Here is a 22,190-nt window from a genome sequence, read left to right on the forward strand (position 1 = left end):
GGTTTATGTATCTTCTATAATTGAAACTTTGTAGTCTTGAGTGGAGACCTAGGCTGGCCAGGGTGTATGGAAAGCTTGGCTTCCAATGCCAGGGAAACACAAGCCTCTCTCAACTGCTCTCTGTGGCTGCAGCCATCTTGGCTGCGGTTAATTTACATGCTCACTTTGATTGGCTGGAGGGCGTGACTGGTGGGCATGGCTTGAATGGGGTGATGGTTAATTTGCATATTACTCTTTTATAAGGTAGGATTAGTCTTTCTGACAGGTGTGAGGTGATAGCTATTTGTGGTTTTAATTTGGGTTTCTCTGATGATTGGTGATGTTGATCATCTTTTCATATGTCTATTGGTCATCTGTATAACCTCTTTGGAAAAGTATCTATTCAGGTTATTTGCCCATTTTTAAATTGGATTGTTTTGTTTTGTTTTGTTTTTCCTTTGGCATTGAGTTTTATAGGTTCTTTATGTATTTTTGGTATTAACCCTTATCAGATGTATTATTGGTGAATATGCTCTCCCATTCAGTGGGTTATCTTTTTATTTCATTGATGGTTTCCTTTGGATCAACTTGGGGAACATTATGCTAAGTGAAATAAGCCAGTCAGAGAAAGACAAGGACAATATTATTTTACACATATGTGGAACTTAATGAACAAAATGAACTTCCAAGAAAAATAGAGGCAGACTAATAGAGAGCAGGCAGTCAGCTCTGATGGGAGGTGTTGGAGGTGTAGTGGAAGGACTGAGCAAGAGAGAGAGAGAGAAAGGGGGGGGGGGGACTCATGGTCATGGACAATAATGTGGTGCCTATGGGGTGGGGTGGAGGTAGAAAAGGGCATAAATGCTATAGATGCTAATGGAAAAAATTAAACAACTTTAAGAGAAGAGGAAATAAACAGGAATTCAACAAGAGAGAATCCCAGTTCTTAGTATAAAGCTCCATGTCTGAGAAAAGGGGGATAGTAAGTTCTATGAGCTACTGAGCCAGGCCTTCATGGTCCTCCTGACCAGTTCAGGATTGCTTTCTAAGCTTAAGCTTTAGTGGTACTTGAAGGATTTCCTGGAGCTCTGAGGATGTGGCCTCTGCTGGGAGAGAATAACAGGAATCATTAGAATGTCCCACTTTCTCTGAAAGATATTTGTGTGGAGGGGACATCTGAGTGCCTCTTGCTCAGTAGTGGTATCTCTCTTAACCCTTCCTCACAGTGTGAGCAATTCATGAGAGGAGAAAACTACTCAGCTCTAGTAACGCATAGTGCCTGAGCCAAAATAAAGAGAGATGGGTTGAAATTTTGTGTTTTCTGATAACAAATTAACACTATTGGTCTGTCTCTTCTAAGTTAATTAACACTTTTGATATTTGTAGTCATAGGGTATGTAAAATTTCTTGAGAAAGATCTCATAAAATAATTTCAAGAGATGGCCATGTTTTTCATGCAGAGAAAGATTGATGGATAAAGCTCTCTACAACTCAGTGTGGTACATGTTCTACTCATTTGCTTAATTTGCTAAAGGTTTTAATGTGAAAAAGCTCCTAGAAAATGAACATGGAAACATTTAAAAGCAGAACTCAGGATTTTAACTTCAATGCTTCTGCAAAGAATTAACAAAATATTTGTCTTCAAGAAAGTTAACTTCTCTCTCATACACAATCTTCAACACACTGCATTGTCGAGCTTTAGGCAATCCCCCTTCTCTTCAATGGAGGATGGAAATCTTTTTACTTAGTTGTTCAGCTTTTCTCATCTAAAAGATGAAAAACAAAAGGAACACACACCATTCTCCAGTAAATTACCTTATCTTCAGAATGTTTTCCATCTAATTTAAGGGTAAATTTCAGAGAAGAGTTTCACTATACTGGAACTGAGGTGCTAAAATCCCAAAGACAAAAATCATGGTCTGTGACTCTGGCAGCATGAGGCTTTTATTTGCACAGAACTCTCTCCCCAGAATTCAGTGTCTAGAGGAAGAATAGGCACCTCCACTTGTTACCCTAGGGTGACAGAGTTAAGCATCTTCTTCTGTTTTTCCAATTCTTTTTTTCCCCATCTAAGAACTGTGGCTGTGTTGTATCTTATAAAACCCTGGTTTTTGTGACATATTTTACCCACTATGGAGTTCAACACATGTGGCAATCACCAGTGAAAGGTGATTACTTATTCAGTAGAGAGGAGCTTTGAAGAACAGTGGGACACAGTTCCATATAAATGACATGTTTTATCTGTTTTTCAAATAATTCAAGGAAAATACTGACATAAAGTGCCAATTATTTTTCCCATGCATAAGGCTGGCAGTCTTATTGCATGCTTTAATAGTCCCTTGCAATTTGCTCTCAATTTTTTTATTCTCCAGGGAAAGGATATATTTTCTTTGCACTAAAGATTAAAGTTCAATTTAACTTCATATTTTATGAAAGAGACTTTTAAAGATAATGCATTCTATGTACTCCTAGATGTCATTACAAGCTGTAAATTTAGTTATTGATGTCTACTAAAACTACCTCTACGGTTGCATACTAATTAAAATAATAAACTGCTTCTTATCCTCTGGTTGTGTTAGAGAGAATAGCAGGTGGTCATTGTTTACTGTGCTAAAGTGAGCCACTCCGTTTGAGACAGCTCATTTTGGACTCAAGCTTAATGCCATGCCTGAGTGATTCAACTTCTAACAGAGCTGCCAAAAGACTCATTCTCATTGTTTAATTTGAATGAGAATTAGCTGCTGCATGCATGCAAGCCCAAGACCCTGCATTATAAAATGGTTCACTAGACATGTTTACTGAAGTTTAGTGCTGCAAGATTTGGAGGGGGTGGAAATAATGTACAGTGCAAGCACACTTTCAGTTCCAACCCCTGCACTCAGAGGTGGTCACATCCTTTGGCTAGTGTCAGGAGCAGCTGTGTCACTCAGACCACCAGACACAACATGGAATCAGGGAATACAGCAGCCCATATATTTTCATTAAAAAAGGCATGCAAATGCTCTATCAGCCATCAGGGTAATTAACACAGAGCACTTCTCAAAGAGCATTGTATCAGCACAAGCAGAGGGCTGGTCTGGTTGCTGAAGTTTCAGTGAGAAGGTAAAACAATAATAATAATTTAAAACACACACACACACACACACACACACACACACACACACACACACACACACGCTCTTGCGCGCACGTGAAAAAAAGCAACAAAAACTGACACTGCTCCCTAATATATTCTCCTCGATCCAGTTGTACAGGACTCTTGGGTAAGAGCAGTAACTGTATCCTGGACACTTGACAGATCCAGCCATGTCAATATAGAGCATTCTAGCATTATACCATAAAGCATGCAGTATAGTATAATGTGATTTAGAGAATCTGAGTTCAAATTCAGGAGTATCAGATAACTTTAGAAAGGATTCACTGGTGTAAGCATTTAGGCAAAGCAGGAACCAAAATGCCTATTTCTCAGCAACTTCTCCTGTTCCAAAGATCAGCTTGCTTTTGTGTATTTATTTGTGACATTGTTCTCTTGTTTCTACTCAGAAAACATTCAATGTCATATTTTGCTTTTAGGAAGGCAGATCTTTTTCCTAAGAACATATGAGACTCGTATTGCTTGGAATGGTCACAAAACAAAATTCTTATTGAAATACAATCAAGGTATCAGTGCAATCACTATTGTTACTAGAAGAAAAAATAATAGGTAGCATAACTTATTTTGACCATGGCAATCTTTATATGCTTATTAATTTATTTTTACTTCAAGATTTTTGCTTGTCTCAATCAACCTCTACTAGTCAATTCCAATACTTTGTTTCTCATAACACTTACTGTTTCCTTTAATAATTTTTACCACTGATGTTGGGCATTCTCAAGGGCCAGTGTAAAGATGTATGTGGACAGGTTTACCAGTAGTGTCCACTATGGCTCGCTACTCCCCTAGTTTCCAGGAGCTCATCGCACCCATTTCTTTAGGAAATAAGGCTCTACCTCTTGGGGTCTCCTGCTCTCCAGTTTAAATAGCTCTAACTATGCTTATCTTCTTTTCTAAGACTTACTATCCGATGCCTACTATTTTTTATTAATATCCTTGATATTTTTACACAGGTACAAAATAAATTTCTTAAGGCTTCAAGAATCTCCCAAGTTGCAATCCACTGGTTACACTCTTGGTAATACATTAAGAAATCTGTTGCATTTTCTGAAAAGACTGTCTCTTCTTTTATGATCCTCATTTATTCAAAGTCTGGCTAACTTAGGAAGCAGATAACAGAAAGCATTTACTAAGTCTCAGCTGAGAAAAACAGGAAGGTAATCCTCCTGGAGAAAGCAAACAACAAATAAAAAATAGTAGAAAAGGAAACTTTTTTTCTCCTCCAAAAAGAAATACCCATTTATTCTTTCCCAGTGAAGTCTACAGTAGGAGAAAACTCTCTGACTCCAGGCTATTTAGTGTACTTTTCTTTTTTATTGTTATAACAGCCCTTGGATAATGGTATCCCTTCCATACCAGGTAAGTTATCAGAACATGAAATACAGAAACCAGGCCTTTAGAAAGCTGTGGACTCTTAACAAGTAAGGAGTTTGAAGTCAGGAGTCATAATGCATGAGTATCAAGATACAATACAACAGACACTTAGCAAGCAGGAAAATTTTCAAGAAAAGAGTCCAAATACCCAAATTCCAAGGTCAAAACAAAACAGAAGGTGGAAACCTGCTGATGTCTAGAACTCCATTCATAAAGCATGTGGGACAAGACTTGCAACTGGCCGAAACAGGTTTGGCTCAGTTGATAGAGCCTCGGCCTGCAGACTGAAAGGTCCCAGGTTCGATTCTGATCAAGGACATGTACCTTGGTTGCAGGCACATCCCCAGTAGGGGGTGTGCAAGAGGCAGCTGATCGATGTTTCTCTCTCATCAATGTTTCTAACTCTCTATCCCTCTCTCTTCCTCTCTGTAAAAAATCAATAAAAATATATTAAAAAAAAAAAAAGACTTGCAACTGTGTTTCTGTGGGGCAGAAGTCTTTCTCATTGTTATCCAGTCCAGAACCTAAAAAGAAAGGCTGCTACTGATGCGGATATAATGGAATATTAAAATGGCTCTACTGGATAAACTCATTTTTCATGGTTTCTGTTACCTAATATGGACCTTTTCTATTTTTCATTCATTTTTCCCTAACTTTATTGAGGTATAAGTGACAAATGAAAATTGTATTATTTAGGTCATGCAATTTCACCATTAGGTTAAATACTTGCATATATTACCCTGTTTCCCCAAAAATAAGATAGTGTCTTATATTAATTTTTCTCCCAAAGTTGTGCTAGGTCTTATTTTCAGGGGATATCTTATCTTTCCATGCACTAGGTCTTATTTTCAGAGGATGTCTTATTTTTGGGGAAATACGGTATTAATGTCCAGAAAACATTACTACAGGGCCTCCAACTTTCAGTGATCTTTAAGGCCCTCTGATAACTTTAGATATAAACATATATAATCTTAAACACACCATCAAATCAATACATTAAGTTCTGTTGTTGAATATTTCCAATATCTTTATCTGAAGAAAAAAAAAAAAAAAAAAAGACTATCCCTCTCTAGAGCTTCCCTTACTAATAAGGAGGATCACAACATCTATTCTTGTCTAAGAGAGGAGCTAAGTGAGGAAGGAGATAAGCTGAAGCTCAAAGAAAGAAGTAAGTAATGACAGAGAAATAGTTAAAATTTTAATAATATAAAAGAAGAAATGTAAATAGACAAGAAAACATGTGTGTACCTATTCAAACATTTGTTGAGTATTTTCAAAGTATGAGGAATTGCTTCTTGTTTTTTCTTTTGGTTTGTTTTTGTTAATCTCCATTCGAAGATAGTTTTCCATTGATTTTAGAGAAAGTGAAAGAGTGGAAGGAGTAAAGGGGGAGGAGAGAGAAAAGAGGGGGAAGACTGAGAGAGAAACATCAATGTGAGAGAGACACAGCGATTGGTTCCTCCCATAAGAGCCACATCCTGACTAGGGCTGGATAGAACCTGCAAACCAGGTACCTGCCTTTGCCTGGTAATCAAACCTGAGTCTGATGCTTTAACCACTGAGCAATATAAGCCAGAATGAGACATTGAATTTTTAACCAGATACCAAAGGGATTCAGTGAGAAAAGATATTTGAGAATTCTATCTCAGCATTGAGCAAACAAGTCTCTCAATTTTGAGCAAGTCTCTCAATTTTGCTGACTCAGTTTCTACTCCTAAAGGCCAAGATGGTTTATTATCACAGTTTAGTAAGAAGGGCATAATTGTCTTATAGACTGTGGGAATTACAATAGAGTATAAACAAGTAGAGGGGTGACATAGAAGACAGAGAGGCCATCTGTGCCTGGATGAGAGATTAGAGTAGCTTCACAAACATTTGGACTGGGTCTTGACCAGTGGATACACCTTCATAAGGCAAATGGAAATAATGACTAGTATGTTTCTGGCTGAGAGCAGAGGAAATACCATTTATAAAGGCCTTGAAGAGTTAATTCATTTTTTAACAAATATTTAGTGAGAATATATTACTAATTCTTGTTCACTTATTATACATTAACTAGAGGCCCAATGCACAAAAATTCATGCAAGAGTAGGCCTTCTTTTCCTCAGCTGCCGGCATCAGCTTCTCTCTGGCACCCAGGACCAGGGCTTCCTTCCTCTGGCCACCCGTAGGCACCCAGGGCTCAGGCTGGCTTCCCTCCGGCCACCCACAGGCACCTGGAACCCAGGCTGGCTTCCCTCCAACCCCAGCTTCATCAGGAAGGATGTATGGAAGACATCTGGTCTAATTAGCGTATTATACTTTTATTATTATAGATTATTAGTATTTTATAATACTGTTTTAGACACTATAATAAAGCAATAAACAAGACAGATAATTTCTTTATCCTCAGAGTATAAAATCTAGTGGCAAAGAAAGAAAATAGAATAAGGGAAAAAGTGCAACAATTACAAAATAATATGATAAATAATAAAGTTTAAAATGGTAAATGCTATGAGAGAAGTAAAGCAGTGTAATCTAATTTATAACTAAGATAAAGATGGCAACTATTTTAGATTGGGTACCACAGATGACCTTTATGAGAATGTAGCATTTGAGCAAACATCTAGAGACCAGAAGGAGACAGTCATGAAAATATCTGAAGTAATTCTACTCAGAGGGAGATCAGCTCAACTAAGGACTAATATTATCCATTTCCAAACAATCAGCCTGACAACAGTACAGATGGCTGAAAGGATAGCAAGACTGGATGAAGGAGGATTAGTTAAGACAAGGCCATGAGGATGGAGCCTAAGTTGGTCATAGCAGTGGAATGCTGAGCTAGGGGGCAACTGGGTACAGGTGAAGTCGACGTTAATCAGGGCCACATCTTTTTAGAGTCCTGTAAGCATGCTATGGAGTTTTAGTTTTATTTTAAGTGTAGAGAGTCTATGAAGAATTTGAGCAGATGAATAAAAGGAAACGATTAATATTCTTAAAAGATTACTTATAAATAAGTAGCGGGTGGCATAGAAGACAGAAGGTAGATTAGGTGCTAGGAGGTGAGGGTAACGATGGAAACAATTAAGACAATGTTTTCACAATAGTGAAATATGAGTTTAACTAGGATGTCACTAGTGGAGACGATGAGAAATTTTGAGGTTATTTGAAACATGGTTTTTTCATTAAGTAAGCTATATTTACATGCATGTAGTGAGTGAGGGAAAGAGAGGGGGGAAAGATGACATAACTTTATGGCACAAAAAATATGGTAGTGCCTTTCATTGAGATGAAAGCGGCTCAGAGTAGAACACATTACAAGGAGACAATGAAAAGTTCTGTTTTAGGTATGTTAAGTTTGAAGTGCTTATTGAATGCTTAATCATAGATGTGGAATAAGCTTAAAGAAAAGCAGACACATTCTTTTAACTGTACCTGGTGATTGGTAGTTAGGTTAGTGCATGTGAGTAGGAAGCAGTCAAGACTAGGCTACAGATATAGGCAAGGACCAGATCAAGGAAAGAATTGAGTAACACATGAAGTTGGATTTGAACTATAGGCAATGAGAAGTATGGGGAACCTGAATTAAGAGACTAAAATTACCAGATTTTAGTTTCCAAACACTCACCTTGACAAGAGTATAGATAGCTCAAATAATAGCAAGATTGGATCAAGGAGAACTAGTCAAGAAGTAATTATTATCAATATAAGAGATAGTTCAAAGATAAACCTACATGAAGGCAGGAATAGAATAGAAGAAGAAAAAAAGTTGGTCATTTGGGCTTCAGACACAGTTGCCCCTATAGAATAGATATTCTGATAGCCAGTCTCAAAACAAAGGCCTGGACTTAAGATGCTGCTATGGAAGTAATCTATATCTGGATAAAAGTGACAGCTGCAGGAGAGATGAGATGCCATGAATTAATATGTAGTTGGAAATCCAGAACAAGAAAAAATATACTAAGGAGAGACTTCTGGGAACAAAAAAATCTTAAAGTTTAGTGAAGAACAAGAGTCTGAGGAGACTGACTGGATAAGAATATCTCTAAGGTGACTGTTGCTCTTCTCGGGCTACAAAGTACCAGAGACTTAGGCGGCTTACAAACAACACACATTTATTTCTCATTGTTCTGGAGGCTGGAAATCTGAGATCAGGGTGCCAGTACAGTCAAGTTCTGATGAGAGTCTGATTCTGGGTTGCAGTCTGCCAACTTCTTGCTCCATACTCAGGACCTCATGTAACTTAGTTACCACCCAAAGGCCCTATCTCCTAATACTATTACATTGGGGATAGACTCTAAACTTCTGAATTTTTTTGGGGGGGGAAGGGGCAGGCACAAATATTCATTCATAACAGTAACTATTAGATCTAATATCTGATATCTATAAAATAAACCTAATTTCAAGCAGGGAGACATGGACATTGGGAAAGAAAGATAAACATCTTACAATGTTCAGCCCCATAAATCAAAGTATGAATTTTGTTAAGAGGATAATTGTTTAGCCTAGTTCTTAAAAAATAAGAGCCTGGTTTCTTCATTAGAAGGTACAATTCCAAGTTACAGAGAGAAGGGAACAGAGAAACAGTCCTAGCTTGTTTTGCTCAGTGGTTAGAATGTCAGACTGTGGACTGAAGTATTCTGGGTTAAGGGTACATACATGAGTTGCAGGTTTAATCCTTGTCCCAGGTTTGATGTGTCATTCTTCTCTCTCTCTCTCTCTCTCTCTCTCTCTCTCTCTCTCTCTCTCTCTCTCTCTCTCCCTCTTCTCTTCCTTTCACTCTCTCTCAAAATCAATAATCAATGGAAAAATCCTCAATTGAGGGTGGAAAAAAAGGGGGGGGAGAGAATGAGAAATAGAGAAAGACAGTGAACATAAGATACATCATAAAGTGGATCTCTGCTGACTGTGACTATTTGGTGGGTCCATCCTTCAAGAAGCTACGTAGACTGTATTTGGACAGCACATCTGGGGGAGAAATTTATATACCATTTCCATCTCCCAGGGTGCATTAATCCTCCCTTTCTTTGGTTGCACATACATGGCCTCTGGACACGGTCTCCCTTGATCAACAAGGACACTCTTGGACAGCAGGTGAGAGGAACACAGCATGGAAATGCGGGAGGTGACAGATATCATATTGTGAAAGATAGCAAAAAACTGTGCAGAAATGGATGGTGCTCCATTGATGGCTGAAACAAGAGATAGTTGAGGACAAACTCTGAAATGATACTTAAGAGGGATCTGTTTTGTAACTAAATGCCACGAAGAATAGTCAGCATTTTTGAGGTTTTCTGTCTATTCATTCAGAAATATTTATTGAGTACTTAATAGATATTCCTGACATTCTTCTAAGATCTTTGCATGTATATTTCCAAAGTAAGGTCATTTTACAGGCTAGAAAACTGGTTCTTAGAGAGTTAAATACCTTGACCAAGGTCATATGCTAATAAGGGTTAGATCTGGGGTTTGAACCCAGCTCTGTCTAACTCCTAAGCTGTTTTTGTTTCACTACATTAGCACCTCATAACAGACCAATTATATCAGAATTTACTGGAGAGGGTCCTATATTTCAACACTTTAACAATCCCCAGCTACTTCTCATGTGCATCTAGGCTTGGGAATAACTAACCTAATTTTTTTTTAAATCCTTAAAATAATTACCCACCGATTTCAAATATGAGTTGGCATTTATTAGCACCTTGCTCATTTATTATGTAAAGATTTGCTGGATGGCAAAGTTGATGGGAAAGGGGCTTCCTTGCAGTTCAGAAACCTAAGTAGCAGTGAACATGGAGGAAGCATTCATTAATGCTCTGGCATTCAACACTATGTGGAGATCACATCTTTATATTTGATAACTGCTTTGTGATCTCCTGGACTGTGTTCCTCCAATATCACTAGATTCTCTCTGGTAAATATATATCTTAAAAAAATCAAATTCCAACTAGAAAAATCTGCTCTGGATCAAAGTTACTAAATCATTAATCTGGATCTTTCTCCCAAACTGGAGCCAATCCAAGCCCAAGCCATGATATATATGAGAGAGGCCACATATTTAGAGGGTTATTAATTCTTCCACACTGTTGATGTGTTGTGCTGACAAAGGAGACAGAGACCAATGGCAGGATACTGAGAGGCAGTGTTTGAGTATTTTTAGCCTGATTAAAATAAAGAATGATTTAAAACTATTCAAACAGTCTTCCCACAGAATTCTGCAAAGGTTCCAGCTCAATTTCTGGACCTGGGAAGCTTGGCCCAAGGATCTAGATGTTGAGGAACTTTTGCCATTTGATTAAGTCTCCAGCAGTCAGAGGCTGCACCTCATCAGTTTAAACAGCAGGGTTGTTTTTTTGTGAGGCAGGAACACAGACAAAAATTGGGAATTGCCTTTTAATATCTTAGATAGGAAACCCCAGCAGTTCTCATGGGCCATTTGAAGACATTAAAATTCACACTCCAGTGGGGAAAGCGATTGTTTACCTTATGAAGAAAAGTCTCAGGTGACAACAAACACAAGCAGGTTCTGAATCATGGGAAGATGCTAATGTGAACCTAACGTGTACCCCCGAAAAAGCCCTGTTATATAGCCCTCTGAGACTGCCTCATTTTTAAAATGCTGGCTTTCTTGACTCCCAAGCCAGGGTGGAAGGAGGGGCAAGGAGGAAAGTGTGGTTAGCCCAGAGTTCCTGCCTTGTTACAGTGCTAACCTTGCAGTTTCTCCACTGGATTCGTGAGAAAGCCTGGACTGATGAGTGATTCTGGTGCTGATAAGGCAGAAACACGATTACTCTCGTGGGTCCTTGTATATTGCAGGGTGACTTGGACAACACACTCCATTTCGGCACCTCTGACAGTCTGACTCACTTCCTCTACCCAGAGGAGAAGCAAGGGCTACTTGGAGGAAGCACTTACCATTCCTAGCCCATGAATCAGGCAAACCTCCCGAGTCCCCGAGTCTGGGAAGCCTTAGTGACAAACCCAAAGACTTTTCAGATTAAGTTCTTTCACTGCAGATGGAGTTTCATTCCGTGATTTGACTAATTCAATGCCCTCTATGTGAAAAAGGGAAGAGATAACTTGAGACTAAAAACAAATATAAACATGCTCCACCAAGATCTCCCCATGATCCTGGTCAGATGAAAGTCTACAATGTTTAATCAGTGACAGAGCATATTCAGACCTAATTTCATTCAGTATTTCTTAACACCCCTTCTTGTTAATACTCACTCATAGACAAAAATAACTGAAAAGCTGAACAGAATTCTACAGAAAGAAATTGAACCAATCCAATCCTGTACCTCATCTTAGAGCTATGCTGTCTCTGAGTCACCCGAACACTCACTCAGTACTGCAAGGTCTCAGTGTTTACCCTGGCACACATGGGGTCCTTAACCAGTAACACTTTTCTGACCAAGAATTCTTATATTTATAGGTTTAATGGTGACAAACTTGATCCCAAGTGCCTCTTTTAATGAATTTTTCTCCTATCTAAATGGCCTGTCTACCCTGTAAACTTGCATTCCAGTTGCCTACATGTAATGTTCTCTCTTCCTTTAAGACTTGAAAAGTCATTTTTCTTTGAATCAGAATGGACTACACATCCTATGGGAACAAAAACCTACAACCAGAGAATGCAACTAGGGTGGCTTACTTAGACACATTTGGAATAACCAGGCATTCTATCTGTTACACTTAGTGTAATGTGGTTAAGGCTAAATATTCAGGAATCAGACTCCAGTGTTAAAATCACAGTTTTGCTGTTTTATGTCTGGGGGCAATAACTTGACCTCTCAAAACCTTAGTTGCTTCATTTAAAAAATAATTATAAATAGTCCCTGCTATGTAGTTCAGTGAGATCAAGACTGTCAAGTGCTCAAAATCCTGAATATGGCAAGTGGAAAGGATGGTTTAATAAATACCTCAATATTAGCTGTTATCATTGTCCTATCATTATATTTATTTAACTTTGACAGGATGCTGAAAAACTCAGTGGCATTTCCAGGATTAAATCAGATTTTAAAAAGGAAATTCCTTAATTCTCATGATGACATTTAAGGTTGTTTCTCTGAGGTTGTGGGAAAATCTCCCAGTTTTCCTACCACAACAAATTCTTTTTCTTTTTTTTTCTGCTTCAGAGTAGTTAGAAGGTAAAAACTGGGGTTCTGTATTATACCAGAACCTATCTGGGTGGTGTCAAGAGTCTTGAGTTGAGCTCAGGGAGCAGGTGCAGGCTCTCCCCATCCTCCAGCTATCGCTAATGTTTCAGGCTCTTTTGACCTGACATAACTGTGTCCTCCTCCTCCCATCATGAGGTCGCCTGATGGGGATTGTGAATGTCAGGACACTATGTTTCACAGTTAATGGACATAGCTAAATAGATGAAGTGAGTGAGCTTAATTGATTTTGCCCAAGTTACATGTGGAAAGGGTGGAAACTGCCAAGAATGAATTCCCAAAGAAGACTAAATTTAAGGCTATAAAAAAGAGACAAGAGCTGAAACTGGTTTGGCTCAATGGATAGAGCATCAGCCTGCAGACTGAAAGGTCCCAGGTTCAATTCCTGTCAAGGACATGTACCTTGGTTGCAGGTACATCTCCAGTAGGGGTGTGTAAGAGGCTGCTGATCGATGTTTCTCTTTCATCTATGTTTCTGGTTCTCCATCTCTCTCCCTTCCTCTCTGTATCAATAAAATATTTTTTTAAAAGAGAGAGAGACAAGAAATTTATATTTTCATTGTACATTAAGCAGGATCTCAACTAGGACCCCCTCTAAAAAACAAGGAATTAAGGTTAAAGGAAAGTTAAAGACAGATCATACCAAAGATATATGAGCCAAAACGTATTGTATTGTATTGTATTGTATTGTATTGTATTGTATTGTATTGTATTTAAACATTTGGGTCTTTCTTGGCAAGGGACTTGCTACTGTTTTCTTTTTTCAGTTCTCATTTATTGTAAACAGAGACTATCTCCAGACCCAAATGTTTTGCCAAGATACTCCCCTAAACATTTTCCTCCTTTCCATTTGCTCTTCTCTTTAAATTTTTAAAGCACAGAAATGTAATAGAATTTTTTTCCTAAAAGTAATTATTTTTACATCATCAAAATGTCAGAACATTAATTTGACTTCATGTCCAAGATGATTAAAATATGTACTTCTTGTCCTAAAAAACAACAAAACAGGAAATTATATTTCTCTTTTAGAGAAGCAACCCATCCCTAAAAGACTTGGGCTCTGTTAGAAATTCCTAGAGTATGATTTTGAGGATCATCTAGGAGGGTCTATTCTTTCCTTTCACCATAAATTTCCCATAATAAGCACATTAAAAGCAGAAATGCCCAATATATAGGTCAAAACACCTGCAAATTTGACTCACATCCTAAATGTTTAAATGTATCCAGAAAACATCTGGACCAAAGGTTTCCGCCCCCCTTTAAAAAACACACACTCATTTGTTTGTATCTTTACATCTTAAACAAAAACGAATTAATGGCTTTTAAACCCTTTGCACTAAAAAAGGAAAGTGCTTCCAGCTTGACAACCTAGATGATAAGTTGCAGCCCAATGTGGTTTGAAATAGACCAAACATAAATCCATCTTCAATAGGGAGTTTTAATTGGAAGCCACACTGACCCTTTTCTCCAGTGGTGCTGCCACACAGCTTGCTATAATGAAGACTGACAAATTGCTGCAGCTGGATGTAGACTTTCAATATGCTCCCTCATGGTCTTAATCACACCAAGCATCAGGAAGAAGACACACATTTCCCTGGTGCAGGGCAGACTGCCAAGTCCACTATGAGCTGCTGGTCAAGGACTCCTCCATGGTGGAGGCAGGTGCCTCAGTGATGGGAAGCAGGCAAGGGCGGGGCCCACGCCTTTGTGAGCAGTGGGAAGCCAGGAAATGCCTCTAAACCTAAATCAAATGAGGTAGGGGAAGAAAGAAAGAAAAGAAACAGTTTTATCTCATGGAGAATTCTGTCTGTATAGCATCTTCTTGGGCTTCTAAAGTTGGTGTAGGAAGGGTTGCAAATCTCATCCAAAGCTCTGATGATTTTTTTCTGAAGTAAAGCAAACCAGAACACAAGGAGAATTTTTAGTTTAGAGTATGCTGTTGAGCAGAGATTGCAATATTGAGACCATTCCAGGAAAGGAAGTTTTAAGGCCAAAATTAAAATAGCACATTTGTTCCTTGCAATTTGACTTTAGAATTCCCCAAGGCTCCTTCCTTGGGAAGCCTTATTTTTCATTTGAGAGAAGTTGTGTACCATATGGATTTTTTATTTTTTATTTTTTTGGTTTTTATACTACTTTTGCCAAGAATGTCTTGTGACACACAGCACTTCATTTTCCTAGGATCCCAAAAGATAATAGGTACTTTCAATGCTCTCTATTTTTGCTTGGTAAATGTAAGCATGTAGAAGAAAAAACACTATTTAGCAAATCAAATGATCCTCATAACTTTTAAGCTGTGCAAATCATAATTACAACCATCTCAATAATTATCACTTAATGTTCAAAGAGCACTAACCTTCATTTAGAAGCACTAAAATTGGAATCCAATCTTGACATTAGTCTATGAAGACTCAGATCCTATAAGAAGGCATACATATTGGAACATTTTGACTTGATTTACAAGTGAATTCAATGTGTCAGTTCCCAGGGAACTTACAAGTTGATTGACTTAATTGATTAAACTAATTGTCTTGTGTTGTCACCTTACAGACTTAGTCACTGCATAGATGGGGAAGAGAGGAGTTAGCTGTGAGGAAGATGTGAAATGAAAAAGGGGAATGCCTAAAGTAGTTGAGTATTGTGTTATTCTCTTCCTAATTATGGATATTTGTTGTTGGTATATTTTTGGATATTTGGATATTGGCAGTTTTCAACAGAATGAAATTCACTAAAGTAGACTTAAAATTCACTAAAGTAGAGCTGTGGAAGTGCTGAATTTAGAAGAACATTTTCAGCTTCCAGGGACAAGTTCCTCAGCTTCTTTGACTTCAGTTCTTTACTGCTGGCAGCCTAGGATAACAGACTGTCTCATGATCTTTCAGCATCTTCTTTCTGGCACTCCAGTTTACTGAGTATTACAATTTGACTATCATGGTTAAAAAAGAAACCGTCTTCTCTTCATTTTCTAAATATTCTTAACTTTGAAAACAATTACTCTTACTGTCTGCTTTTATCTGCCGAATCACTGAAATCTCATCCAGCGCTAAACACACGTATAGTGACAGAACATGGAAAAGACACAGTGTTTGCGGCCATTTGAAGACCTTGTATTTGGTTCACACAGGCTATTTATTTGTTTGTTTGTTTTGTAATTTATAATTAGAGTACTCTGATTTACATGTTTCCTGTGGAATATTCCAGAAAAAATCAAATGTATGTATGTATTCTGTGAAAGAAAAGAGCCACATGCTAACCTGACAAGCTCAGGGAAGGCCTGCATGGCAGTCTTGCAAACCCAGAGACCTAAGATAACCACAAAAGATGGTTTGAAAATTAAATATCTAACAGATTATAGTAAGTAGTCATGTCCCAGATGTTTTCCCAGACAAAGATCAACTTTGGTCTTTCACTGAGCCCATTTGCCTTTTTGCCTCTAAGATACCATATCTATGAGATGTCTGGGTAACTTGTAACTTTCCTTTTTCTGGAGCCTCTGGGGCACAACCAAATGCCTTGTGTGCCAGGACTGATGCCTCAAATTCCTTTGTTATCATCTTAATTGTTCCTGCACTCACCTGAGTACACATCCATCATTTTACTTTTTATCCAGTCCCAGGAGTTTCCCACCACTTTGCTTTCTCCTGCCTCCTTACTCCATCACCAATGAATTTCATGTTACCCACCTATGTCCCTCCTTTGATTTCAGTGTATAAATAGAGAAATGTAACCTGCCATTCTCTGGAGCATTATCTCAATCCGTTGAGGTTCCGCTTCCTGGCATTATCCACAGTAAGGCTCAAAGAAACCCACACACACACACACACACACACACACACACACACAAATCTTTACAGGTTTCAATGGTTTTTTTCGTTAACAATTCCTATAAAAGCACACTTTGGAGATGTTATGGGTTTGGTGTCAGACCATCAAAATAAAACAAATATTACAATAAAACAACCCACAGGAATTTTATTTCCCAGTTCACATAAAAGTTATGTTTATGCTGTCTTGTAGTCTATTGAGTGTGTAATGAGCATTATATCTAAAAAAATAAAAATAATTTATTGTTAAACAATGCTAGCCAATATCTGAGCCTTCAGTGAATCATGATCCTTTTGCTAAGGGAGGGTCTTGCTTCAGTGTTGATGGTGCTGATGGTTGCTGAAAATTGGAGTAGCTGTGACAATTTCTTAAAATAAGACAACAATGAAGTTTGTTGTAGTGGATTGTCTTTGCAAAACAACTTCTCTCTATATAGCATATGATTATGTTTGATAGCATTTTACCTACAATAAAACTTCTTTCAAAATTGGAGCCAACCTTCTAAAACCCTAAGTTTATGTAATAATGAACATTATTTGTTGTCATTTTAATAGTCCTCACACCCTCTTCACCAGGAGTAGATTCTATCTCAGGATACTACTTTCCTTGTTCATCCATGAGAAGCAAGTCATCTGTTAAAGTTTTATCATGAGATTGAAGCATTTCATTCACATCTTCAGGCTCCTTCAATATGTAAAAAAAAAATTCAATATCTGTAAAGCACAATGAAGGAAAGTGCAAACAACATAAGGTATGCCTACACACAGAGACATAAATATATATGCGCACACATACAACACCCTTTTAAAATTACCTATAGAAATAAAAGTGTAAATTCTTCCTAATACAAAGATATTCATAGTATACTATTAAAACAATCATAAAATGATTGTATTTGACACAATGACTAAATGCATAGTGACATGTAATGGGAACAGGGCAGGAGGAAGGGACCATGGCAGCAACAGTTTAAGTCATCAAAGCAATCTAGTTTGAAAAGTCTTGCTGCAAACTGTTTCACAACAATCCACAGTGATTGTTCTAATTTGCTGGCTTTTTTAACTACTAGTTTCATTTAACTTCAGAAAGGCTGGTGAAGTGGGCAGATAACTAGCAAAAATAATGGCTCAAACCAATAATTTTCAACCTTTTTCATTTCATGGCACACATAAAGTAATTACTAAAATTCTGTGCCACAAAACTAAAACCATTCCCTCTAAGAACAGGAACAAGACAGGGATGCCCACTTTCGCCACTCCTGTTTGACATAGTACTGGAAGTACTAGCCATTGCAATTAGACAAGAGGACGAAATAAAAGGCATCCAAATTGGAAAAGAAGAAGTAAAGTTATCCTTATTTGCAGATGACATGATATTGTACATAAAGAACCCAAAAGACTCCATTAAGAAACTAATTGACTTAATAAATGAATTTGGCAATGTAGCAGGATACAAAATTAACGCCAAGAAATCCATGGCATTTCTATACACCAACAGTGAAACTACAGAAACAGAGACTAAAAAAGCAATTCCATTTACCATCGCACCAAAAAAATTAAGATACCTAGGAATAAATTTAACTAAGGAAGTAAAGGATCTATATGCAGAAAATTACACGACACTGAAAAAAGAGGTAGAGGATGATGTAAGGAGATGGAAGAACATACCATGTTCATGGATTGGTAGAATCAACATCATCAAAATGTCCATACTTCCTAAAGCAATCTATAGGTTCAATGCACTCCCCATTAAAATACCAAGGGCATATTTCACTGACCTAGAAAGAACTCTCCAACAGTTCATTTGGAACAATAAAAGACCCCGAATAGCCACAGCAATCCTGAGAAAGAAGGGTAAAGTAGGAGGGATCTCAATACCGGACTTCAAACTGTATTACAAAGCCACTGTTCTCAAAACAGCCTGGTACTGGCACAAGAACAGACATATAGATCAATGGAATAGAATCGAGAATCCAGATATCAACCCAAATCAATATGCTCAATTAATATTTGACAAAGGAGGAAAGAATATACAATGGAGTCAAGACAGTTTCTTCAATAAATGGTGTTGGGAAAATTGGGTAGACACATGCAAAAGAATGAAACTAGATCACCAACTTACACCATACACAAAAATAAACTCAAAATGGATACAGGACTTAAACATCAGACGGGAAACCATAAAAATACTAGAAGCATCTTCAGGCAGCAAAATCTCAGACGTATGCCAAAAGAACTTCTTCACTGATACTGCCCCTAGGGCAATGGAAGCTAAAGAGAAAATAAACAAATGGGACTACATCAAAATAAAAAGCTTTTTTACAGCAAAAGAAACCATCAACAAAACAACAAGAAAGCCCACGGTGTGGGAGAACATATTTGCAAATAACACCACTGATAAAGGTTTAATCTCTAACATCTACAGACAGCTGATACAACTAAATAAAAGGAAGATGAATGATCCAATTAAGAAATGGGCAAGGGACCTAAATAGAATATTTTCAAAAGAAGACAGAAGGAAGGCCAAAAGGCACATGAAAACATGCTCAAAGTCACTAATTATACGAGAGATGCAAATCAAAACAACAATGCGGTACCATCTCACACCTGTCAGAATGGCCAACATCAACAAATGGACAAACGACAAGTGTTGGCGAGGTTGCGGAGAAAAAGGAACCCTCGTGCACTGCTGGTGGGAATGCAGACTGGTGCAACCACTGTGGAGAACAGTGTGGAGTTTCCTCAAAAAACTGAAAATGGAACTCCCATTTGACCCAGTAATCCCACTCCTAGGAATATATCCCAAGAAACTAGAAACACCAATCAGAAAGGATATATGCACCCCTATGTTCATAGCAGCACAATCTACAATAGCCAGAATTTGGAAACAGCCCAGGTGCCCGTCAGCAGATGATTGGATCAAAAAACTATGGTACATCTACACAATGGAATACTATGCTGCCATAAAGAAGAAGGAATTCTCATCATTTGCAGCAACCTGGATGGAATTGGAGAACATCATGCTGAGTGAAATAAGCCAATCAATGAAAGAGAAACACCACATGACCTCACTCATTTGTGGATAATAAAGAGCATTATAAACTGATGAACCAAAAGATAGATATAGAGACAGTAAAGCAACAAGCAGATTGTCAAATTACAGCGGGGAGGGGAGGAGGATCTGGGGGAGATAATAGATCAACCGAAGGACTTGTATACATGCATATAAGTACAACCAATGGACATAAAACTATGGGGAGGGAGGGGCTATGGGGGAGGGAGGGAGGGGGGCAAAAAAAAATCATTAAAATATGTAAAAAAATAAATAAATAAATAAATTAAAAAAAAAAAAATTCTGTGCCACAATATATACTAACACACACACACACACACACACACACACACACACGCACACACACACACTGAGTGGCCAGATTATTATGACCCCCCATCAGTACTTTGTTGGGCCACCTTTTGCCTTCAATACTGGGGCAATTTTTCTTGGCATTGACCCACAAGATGTTGAAAGATGATGCAAGGAATCTGACACCACACCTGAGGAATAGCACTGTCCAGTTCTGTGAGATTTGATGGTTGCGGAATCAGCTGCCTGATGGCTCTTTTAACTTTGTCCCACAAATGTTCAATTGGATTGAGGTCTGGTGATTGTGGGGGCCACCTAAACAAGTAAAGTCTCCATCACGCTCTTGAAACCACTCCTGCACAATACGAGCACCGTGGCATGATGCATTGTCTTGTTGGAAGAAGCCATCTCCATTGGGATACACCATCCACATGATAGGATGAACTTGATCAGCAATGATATTTAGGTATATTGTGGTGTTCAGATGTTGTTCCACATGAATTAAAGGCCCTAAATCATGCCAGAAAAAACATGCCCCAAACCATAACACTGCCCCCACCAGCTTGAAGGTTTGTATGCATGCATGTGGGGTGCATGCTTTCATGTTGTTTTGGTGAAATTCTCACTCTGCCATTTGCATGATGCAACTGGAAACGTCATTCATCAGACCACTTGACTTTTTTCCAATGCTCAACTGTCCAATCGTTGTGTTCCTGTGCGAGTTGGAGACATTTTATCTTGGTAACTGCAGACAGCAAAGGTGTTCGAACAGGCCTTTGGCTTCCATATTCCATATGATGCAGTGTACAAATCATTTGCCTACAAACGTCAGGTGGTCATAATAATCTGGCCACTCAGTAAGCCTCTGTTCAAAGCCTCTGTTCAATTGCGATCTGGTACTGATCATTGTGTGAAAAGTTCTTAAGGTAACTTTTAAAATGAGTGTTTATGGATGTTGAGGTTTTATGTGTGATATTACACATATTGTTTGTGAATGCTACTCACTTCCAGGCTTGGCTCAGCCTATATTATCAGCACCCAAATACCCCTGTTTTTTTTGTTCTTTTCATTTTTTGAGGCATTGAATCATATTCACTGTTCTTTCTGAATCATGAATAAATCTTAATAATTAATTTTAAATTATCTCCCAGCAAAACACAATTCCCTAACAATGGCCTGTCTGAAGCTGAGTTACAGAGAGGGATTAGCCTGTGTGTCTTGTAGGCTATATGCCTGTGCTCTAGGCCCCACATATCCCGGTGAAACAGTGAGTCCTCAGTTCCTAACGGAGAAGCTGCGGCACAAAGAAAACAAATGCCTGGTGCTGACATCCTACAAACCCAGCAGCAATTTAGCTTTCTCTCTCCAATATAATTTTCATTAAATACCAAAACTCTCTCTCTCTATTTGTTCTCTTAAGGAAATTACAGCAAGAAGCTTTTTGTAAAATTAAAATGCATGAGATGTTGGCTTTTTGCTTTATAAGTACATGAACAGTGTTTGAATTTTTATATAGCAAAGGGCGATTAGCCTTGGGCAGAGTGCTATAAGTGTAATGATTAGAATCACATTGATGTAAAAATAAAGTACAGATGAAATTTTGCAAACAAAACTTCTCAGTTCAAGTTCTTGCTGAGTATATTTTTCTGATTCAATTGAGACTTTTAAACCATTATTATCAAAACAACTTAAAACAGAATAAAATAAATTCTTTAGCCATGTTAAATTGGGAACTATAAGGTTGAAAAAAAAGGATAAAAAGTGACTAGGGTAGAAGGTTCTGGAAGTATTTGTCTGAATGTAATTCCTTAATGACATATGACATATTCTGTCTATCTGTTGTGTTCCAGTATTGTCCATGTTGTTGCTTAATGTCCTCTTATTGGGTAATTTACTTCATAAAACCCTATGTTCATATTAGAGTTTGTTTTTGAATGAAGATGATGAAAATAAATTTATGTCATTGCATCTACAGCTAAGGTGTCAGCAGAGGCCTTGACTTACTTTTTCATGTTCTTATAAATATTTTAAGTATGAAGAAGATATACCAAAAGTGATTATTTCATTTAGACATCCAAAAAAAGCTCTACATTTTGAAGAGTTTCTGGCAATGAGTCTTATAAATATTGCTTACTACATCCAGATTGTTGTCTCAATTACAGACTTAGCTCCTGCCTTTAGAAATCTCCTTTCCCTCTCCTCTGGTGGCATCACTCCTGAAAGGTAGTGCTCTCCCTGGGAAAAGTGAGCAGTGGTTTCTTATTTTATTTTTTAATATATATTTTAAATATTTTTTTTATTGATTTTAGGTATAGAGGAAGGGAGAGAGAGGTGCTTCC

General features: G+C 37.9%; 1 long non-coding RNA gene across 2 annotated transcripts in view; it reads right to left on the reverse strand.

The window, feature by feature from the left end:
* Nucleotides 1–13,927: 13,927 nt before the first annotated feature.
* The window catches only part of LOC123652863, a 32,010-nt gene continuing 23,747 nt past the window's right edge, over nt 13,928–22,190 (reverse strand). For both annotated transcript variants that reach the window (XR_006742459.1, XR_006742429.1), the window contains one exon: nt 13,928–14,404. This is a non-coding gene — a long non-coding RNA (uncharacterized LOC123652863). The remainder of the gene's footprint in view (nt 14,405–22,190) is intronic.

This window comes from Pipistrellus kuhlii, unplaced genomic scaffold, assembly GCF_014108245.1.
Source record: "Pipistrellus kuhlii isolate mPipKuh1 unplaced genomic scaffold, mPipKuh1.p scaffold_m20_p_1, whole genome shotgun sequence".
In the NCBI taxonomy this organism is placed as follows: domain Eukaryota; kingdom Metazoa; phylum Chordata; class Mammalia; order Chiroptera; family Vespertilionidae; genus Pipistrellus; species Pipistrellus kuhlii.